Here is an 8,992-nt window from a genome sequence, read left to right as displayed (position 1 = left end):
ATAATCCATCCATTAATTTTCTATACAACTTGTTCTTAACAGGGTTGGATGGACCCTATCGCAGGGGACTTGGGGCACAAAGTAGGGAAGCCCTGGAGAAGGTGTTAACCCATCACAGCTCTAAATCGTACACTATGGACAATTTAGAGCTATTCAAATCAGCCTAAACTGAATGTCTTATTAACTACCAAAGGAATCCAGAGTACACAGGTGAAACCCCTGAATCACACAGAGAACATGTTAACCCTGTGCACACAGAGCTACAGCAGGAATAAATCCCCTAACATGATACCGTAGGTCTGAGACAAAAATGCAAAGTTGTAAGCCAACCTTGGCCCCTGTTAATAACATAGTCCATTATATGGCATTGTTTCACAGTAATGTCTTGAATAAAGCAGAGTTTTGACATGCTTCCTCTCAATGCAATCAGTATTTTGTATTGATTTACTGAAACAGATGAGGGACATTTGTAAATCAATTTTATTAGAGTGTAATATAAAGTACATATTTTTATTATCTGACAATCCTTTATGTTGTCAGTCTTCTAGGACTTCACATTTAGTGGAAAAGGTCTAGTCCGTCTAATGCTGTCCAATATATGCCTGCTGCCTGACTGGCATTGCACCTGAACCTTGCCTTTCATCTTACAGATTGTGAGATGCTCACAATTTTGTGCTAAATATGACCAGATTTTGAGGTACTGTAGTTGGGCCACTAGACTGCAAACACCACACTGAAACCTGGCTGCAGGAGCAGGTTGTGGCAACACCTAATTTAAGCAGGGTCATCTCTGTATGACTTAGTCATTACTTAGTCATGTTTGTACCTCGACACATTTGAGGGATTGTATCTTATAGTTGGCTTGGAAACATTTTCAGAGCCCCATTGAGGAGCTAGCTATCTAAGGCTGGATATAAAGAAGTCTGGACTGACCTTTTCAGCCTGTCACCACCGTGACCCCCATCAGGAAAAGTGGAAAGAAAATGAATGCAGAATAAATTAATGAAAATGTGCGTGTATGTGCCATTATGAATTTGCTCTGACCACATCACTGTTGCCTGCACTGTGGTTGATAGTCATTAGCATCCGGTCAGCTGATTTTGATTTTGAAATTGAGAAGGAAATGATGCTTCTTCAAGGCCTCTACAATTTAAAGCCTTTTCTCAAGTAAGCAAAGAAGAAGGAAATAAACTTGCCAGATCTCTGGAAGAACATAGACTGCTCCATGCCATGCACCTGCTAGTTCACAAGCTGCTTTATAATCAGAAACATGCCTGCATTGACCATGATAATATGGTTGATTATGATTTGTTGCTGGAGGACTCATCCATTTGATTGCATGATGCTTGTTGCCTCGTACATGAGCCAATGTGTGTAAAAACTAGGCAAAGTGAGCAAGTGTGTATTTTTTTACTAATATTATGATGTGTTGGTGTGTGTCCAGTGCAGCCATATTAAATCACTTGCTAAAGTGCTTCATTCTATTCAGCATTTAGTCCATTTGAATTGAATCCTGGTGTGTATTTCCTCTTGCTGTGGTTTGCAAGTGAACTTGTGTGGTTTCATTGTAGTATTAAAGTGATTTTGAACATAATTCAGCCCAACTGCAGGAAGTAAACCATACATGCTGTGTATTCTGGACTGCAGGAAGCATTTTTTTGTAGATGAGAGATGCTAAACTGAGCTGCGAGCCACAAACTGAGCCAAAGGACATAGCTGTAATGGTCTATCCTGTGATTTATTGAGCAGCAGTGTTCTCTGTGTTCTCCGTGCTTGGGCAATTTTTATGATTTTTGATTGGTTCACTACAAAATATCTGGAATATAGTCATAGTTATATGGTATTTCCTATTATAAGGTTACAAACCAAATATACAGATATTAAAGGTTTAAATAACTTATTCTATTGTCAGGTCATTTTGCTTTTTGAAATTGTCTTTAAAATATCTGCAAATAGAACAACTCTTTCAAGTTGGATATTAGCTTTAAAAAATCAGAAAAACGTTTAATCATTTTATATTTGATTTATAGTATAATAGGAAATAGTAGATAAATGATACTATATTTAAATATTGTCTCCTGATAAGGTGTCATTTTTTTCATTGTTGTTTCAAAGTGCTGCATTTCTGATCAATGAGGTAAACATGTTTTACCTGTATCTTTTCAGCCCTAAACTCTTCTCAATTGACATGTTCTGCCTTTGTGTTTTTTTTTAATGATGTGAAAGGAATCCAAACCAGATAAAAAAAACAAACCAAAAATATCACATTTGTTCCATTTGTAAAGTATAGCATTTACACTCTTATTAAAGTGGTATGGCTTATCTGTCTAAGTCGGACATTGTAGTGTGTTTACTATTGCATATAATTATGTGCCTTAATTTCTGAATTTTAGCGTAATTTTCAGTGATATTCAGATTTATGCCAGAAACAGGAATACATGGAAACTATTTCACACATTTGTCTATTAAATTGCTAACTCTTTACTAGGTACATGCACATCCAGTTTGATGAAAAGTTGCCCATCTTTCAAATTCTGATCCTTTGTCTGATTGGAAGTGTTTGTAAGTATGCTTACATATTATGTTTCAGCAGTGTTCTTATTTGCTTATAATTCAGCAGAACTTTTAGCATTTAGTGCTCAGCTGTAGATCTGAAAACTAACCTAAATGAAGGAGCTGCTCGACACTGAAGTGGACCTACTGTAACACTCTAGCTGTGTCTGAGGTTTGAGTCTATCATGCTTCGTTAGAGTGGACAATGGCACTGTCAGAATAGAAATCCCTACTCCAGGAATGCATCATTGCTCTCTGAGCCACCCAGAGGTTATATAAAATACAATTATTACAGATCCTGGCCAAAATGGCAGCCTTGTACAGTCTGAAGGTGAAAAGGGTAGAGGACAAGAAAGGTCTGTCTGAGATTGTCTGTGTGCCTGATTGGGTTGTTGGGTTGCAGATATGCTTTGCATGGGGAGAGAGAGAGAGAGAGAGAGAGAGAGAGAGAGAGAGAGAGAGAGAGAGAGAGAGAGAGAGAGAGAGAGAGAAAGAGAGAGAATGGGTAGACTGTCACTGTGTTTCAGGTTTTGTCTTCCAAGCGCATTTTAATGCATCCACTTCTGTGCATTTTCAACAAACCCTTTAATTACTATCTGTAGGAGAGCAAGAACTCCACCGTGCTTTCACCGCAAGACAGGTCATAGCAGGAAGAAGCAGAGCTCTCTTAATTAGTTGGTTTCATCAGCCTATAAATAGTCAGGTGTGTCAATGCTAAACAGAACATTTCTGGGGCTCATTCCGGGCTTCTCTTTAAGTGCCATTATTCAGAGGCACTGAAATGTAAAGATAGTACTAATGTCTGGTTGAGCCACACTGCCAAATTCACATCAGTTTTTCTCTTTTGAATCAGCTGGACTACTCAGAGTAAGTACCGTTATGTATAGTAAATTTTAATTACATACTTGCAGATTATAATAATATAAATCAACTTTGCCCTGATGGTTTAGCAAATAGCATGTATGAGGTATAGCAAATATGTAGAGGTGCTTTTATCAGCAAGCATCATACAATTTCATAATAATTAATGACATTTTTTAAAGGAAAATAGAAAGCAAAGGTTTTTCTGCTAATGCAAGAGAAAGAGTGATATTGATTAGCATGGAAACAATATTGAGCCTGTAAGTATAATGTACATAGACCCATTGCACTCAGACTAAAAAATAAGGCTCCATATTAAGAATTTGAGATAGTTGATTAGGTAATGAATAGTTAATGAAGTGTATGTTACCAGAACCACTTGTTTGATTTTGACTGATAAAGCTAAATTGGATTTTTTCAAGCATTTGTTATTACTAATTGAAGACTTCATTAAATGAGCAAATGCCACTTGAGTTAATGTTGTTTAATGACTCTAATGTAATTTCATGCATTCATTGGCTTGCAACTTTTTTCCAACCTTTTCTAATTCCCTAACGTTATTTACTAACTGTTTTAAGCATCATTTCTGCCCTGGCCATCAGCTCAGGAGGGCAGATTCATTGGTTCTTTATGCAGTTCTTTGGATAAAAGCAAAAACAACAGCTGAAAAGTAAAAATGTGATTAAACAGAAAAAGTGAATGCAGTATTATCTCCATATTCTCATAGCCTGAATTGTGTTTTTTTTTCTTCGCCCATGCTGACTCTTATAATAGCCACATGGTATTAACACTTACTGTTTTTCAGCCTTCATGGTGAGTTAAAGCCGTTCCCTAGAAACCAGTTTTACCACCTCATCAAAGGGTCAAGTGTTAACAGTACCATTTTGCTGCTGCAGCTTAGCAGGCTGAAATGTGTAATTGTATTTTGTGAAAATCTTGCTGCACAGGCGTTGTCTGGCACCGGCTGGCTCTGTGCAATGTTAATGACCCTGAGACTATGCATTAATCGCAGGCTTTACCTCTGAGAAAATGATGTCTTCAGACTGGAAACATACTTGTCCTCCAAATAGAGCTAGCTTCCTATCCACTGATTAGCTCAGCATTTTTGCTAAACATTTGACAATGGATTTTCCACAAAGCGCAAATGAGGCTCATTTTAGATCAGAAAATGATGCTTAGCTGCTCAGGAGTGTGTTCTAAAACATTCTAAAGAGCATAAAGACATAGAATGATGTAGAATTTTACAAGCATTGTGTAGTTGTTGTAGAATGTCTCTGTTTCATGACCTTTAAAATACAATCTATTAGTTATTCATTAAAGAACTGAGTGCTTAGAAGAAAACCTAAAATATTCTTGTTCCCAGGTCGGGATGCAACAATTAATGTTAATCCTCGTTCTACTGAATATCTCATTGCCATGCAGGGTGTCCTGCCTTCTTGTTGTGCCTTTAAAATCTTTTCTGGTATCACACACAAGTGTTCATTTTTCACTGTCGTCAGTAAATACATCTAAAAGCTTTAAACAAAATGAAGATCCTGCATTAAAACAGACATACTGTCATTTGAGGAGGTGTCATTTAGTATATCTATGCAAACATGAATTAGCCTGACAGCACTACTTACATCAGAGAGCCTGAAGAGAAAACATCCTGGAGTGATCACCTTAGGGAAACTTAGCTGTAAGTAAAAATACTATTACTTTGCAAGGAAGTCCTCTTAATAAGTGTATAAGTAACACACATTATTTGCTAATACAATAAGAAGGCAATACCAAAAATATGAATTAAAGAAATCATCTAGTCTTTTTCCAGTGTTCACCTGAATATAGTTTCAGTTAGTCTGTGCCCACTTTAGCCTCAAATCCCCAATACTGGTGGACACAACAGTAAGCTGATCTGGTCTTTTGCTCTTGAAGTCTAGCCATCTCAGAGTTTTCTGTATTGTACAGTATGTTCTGAGATGCTTTTCTGCATAGCACAGTTGAAAAAAGTGGTTGATTTATTCTTTTTTATTATTGACTAGGGGTTCTCCTCCTAGGGAACTGCTGATCAATGGATGTCTTTTTAGTTAGTTAGTTAGTTAGTTAGTTAGTTAGTTAGTTAGTTAGTTATTTAGTTAGTTAGTTAGTTAGTTAGTTAGTTAGTTAGTTAGTTAGTTAGTTAGTGTGTTTGTTTGTTTGTTTGTTTGTTTGTTTGTTTTTTGGCAGGAAGCATGTTTCTGAATAGCAGAATCATTGTAGCCTAGATTCTATATAACAATATAAGTTAGTACAAAAAAAAATATGTTCACTTAAAAGAGTTTGGTGTGGGTTTACTGTGTTAGCTAAATCCTTTAGAATTGCACTTCACCTCCATGAAATCCAGGAACATCACCCTTCTTCTCGCAGTTAATAGCTTCTATTAGAACCTCTACCCCGCCTCTCGTTCACTCCCATCTGTCCTCTCAAAGCCAACTGGCTCTTCCACTCTTGAAATTGAGGTCTGGAATGAATCTTATCACCTCTCATTAGCCTCATCCCCATTCTGCTCAGCTCCTGTTACTGCTCAGCGTTAACCTTCTCACATAGCCCAAAAATGCTGTCGAATCTTACAAGGGAATTATGGGTAAGCAGTCGTATTTCAACAATGTCAATCCCTGACATCTCATTCCATTCCTAAAAGCGGCCAGTTATCTGATGACATGTCCATGGTGTTTTAGCGCCATGAGTGAATTGAGTATGTTTGGATACACGCCGGACGTTTATGTTTTCCATTATCCCGGCTTTGTAAAACGCTTTTAAAGTACCAGATCAATCAAGTGGGTGCTATTATGAGGTTATTTTAATGAGAAAAATGGCACTTAAAGTTCAGATGGAATTGGCTCCCTCTGAAACATCGCCCTCTTGGATTAACCAATTTTTGGACATTTAGTTTAACAGTGCAGCAGGTTTTGTGAGTATTTAGAAAAAGTAGATGGAACTGGATTGTACTTTTACTGTTTTTTCTACGTGTCAGCCAGACATACTGTTATAATACATCTAATAGAAAAGTGCTTTAAGGTCAAATCTGGTTTAGCAGTGACACAGCGACTTGAGTACATCTGTAGTTTGTGCTCGTTTTGTACACTCTTTCTCATTGTGTGTAGGAACCGACTCCACCTCAGACCGTGCTAATCCACTCAAGTATTCTAGAAGAGGGGCCTCTTTCCCCCAAACCCACTACAGGCCTCTGTGCAAAGTGAACAGGACTATGTAATCACAAAACATACCCACAGGTATTGCTACAGAGCCGAAAACCCTCTCACAATCATTCTTATAATGAATGCTCGATTCAGCACAGAAAACATCCCTCAGTGCTTTCACCTTGTCCGTACCAGGTGTACATCCCAGGCCTACAGAAAAATGCCTTTGATTATGTGGATGTGATGGGATTCGCAGGCAGCGCTCTGAATGTGCTCAGACTGAGGATGAGCACTCAGCTCAGGCAATGGCAACAAGGAACACTCTGGATGTGTGTGTGTGTGTGTGTGTGTGTGTGTGTGTGTGTGTGTGTGTGTGTGTGTGTGTGTGTGTGTGTGTGTGTGTGTGTGTGTGTGTGTGTGTGTGTGTGTGTTTTCATGCCTGGCAAATGAATGCCTACTTACTTAAAATGTTAGAACAATACATTTTGGCACATGGACTCAGGTTGAACCATAAAATCCTGAATATGTTCAGGGTCTTGAATTTGATGACAGAAATTTAAGAACATGCTTGACTGCGTTTTGGAGGTTAATACCAGATATGAGTTTTTTTCTGAAGTGCCTGCCTCCCCCAAAATTTTAATGCTGTGAAACAGAACAGCAAACAACCCTTTATGTTCACTAAACCGTCTCTAAAATGGGTTGGCTTAAGTTAACACCGCCGAATGCTTCATTCCATATATTGCAATTGTCATGAGAAAATCTTTCATATCAGTGTTTTTCTCTCTTTTTTCTTCATTTCCCCTTGTCTGCAGGGAACTGATGGCTATTATATTCTGATAAACAAACAGAACGCTCTTTTTATTTCAAGCAAAAATGCTTATAGTAGTCAATACCATCAGGAGCAGCGGCGTCTGTTTGAAAAGCTGTTGCTCTATAAAATGTTTTCTCCCAGATCTGCATGAATCAACATAACGTTTATAATGAGTCAGACAACGAGATAAATGTGTGATCACACACACAGGTTCTTAACAACATTAAGTCATTCTGTTGGTATGGCTACAGCAATATATAATAAGATAAAAATTTGTCTATGTTATTTAATAGAGTGTATATACTGTATGTATATGAGTGAGATTTTAAGGAGTTTAGAACAGATTCATGCCCGGGGAGTTTCTCATGTTTCCCTGAGGCATTTCCGTATCTCTTGTATGAGTACATGAAATATTTGTCAGTTACCATTTGTCAAATTCTTGCTGGGTGGTAGATTTATTCATCCCTTTATTGATTAATCGAGTTTTGTATTTATGCATTTGTTCGGTTGGTTGTTTTTTTGCACTTGTCTTAAACACCAAAGGGTAAAGCACATAGTAACATGGATTAAACATAATTTAAAAATGGTGAAGTGCCTCCATCCAGCCCAATCCCGTGCACACCTGTGACCGAGCCAGTTCACATGGCTACCATACCAGCAAGCTCGGCTGAGGCCTGTGCGAACCGGCTGGTATCCAAACTGGCGGATACCCCGATGAGGTCGGTTCGCCAGAGCCTGATGGGTTGTCGGAACCAACCGGGTCACCGGAACCAGCTGGACCGAACGGGTCACCGGAACCAGCCGGGTCGCCGGAACCAGCCGAGACGCCAGAACCAGGCGGGTCGTCGGAACCAGCTGAGCCGACCGGGTCGCCGGAGCCAGATGGGTTGTCGGAACCAACCGGGTCACCGGAACCAGCTGGACCGACCGGGTCACCGGAACCAGCCGGGTCGCCGGAACCAGCCGAGACGCCAGAACCAGCCGGGTCGTCGGAACCAGCTGAGCCGACCGGGTCGCCAGAACCAGATGGGTTGTCAGAACCAGCCGGGTCGCCGGAGCCAGCTGGACCGACCGGGTTGCCGGAACCAGCCGGGTCGCCGGAACCAGCCGGACCAACCGGGTCGCCGGAACCAGATGGATCGCCGGAACCAGCCGGGTTGTCGGCCTCACCAGCCGAACCGGCCAGTTCGTCAGAACCAGATGAGCCGACCGGGTCGTCTGAACCAACCGAACCAGCCGGGTCGCCGGAACCAGCCGGTTCAATGGAACCAGCCAGGCCAAACGGATCGACGGAACCAGCCGAACCAGCCGGGTCGACCGAAATGACTGAGTCAGTGAACGCAGTCGACATGGTTACACCCAAGCTCCCTGAACTCTCTGCCTGGCCTGAACCAACCAATTTACTTGTATTATCTGTCTTGTGTTTTGTTTCACTGGATTTGCCAGCCCCTCTACCTCCTGTCCCTGTTTACAGGCTCAGAGCACCCCCAGCACCACCATGGTTTACAATCACGGCCAGCTCACTGAGCGCATTGGCAGCCCTGCCCTGGTCTCCAGCCCTGCTCTGGTCTCTGAAACCAGCTGCAGCCCCGCCCTGGCCTCCTGCTCT

This window comes from Tachysurus fulvidraco, chromosome 11, assembly GCF_022655615.1.
Source record: "Tachysurus fulvidraco isolate hzauxx_2018 chromosome 11, HZAU_PFXX_2.0, whole genome shotgun sequence".
Taxonomy (NCBI): domain Eukaryota; kingdom Metazoa; phylum Chordata; class Actinopteri; order Siluriformes; family Bagridae; genus Tachysurus; species Tachysurus fulvidraco.
This window is presented reverse-complemented; position numbering follows the sequence as displayed.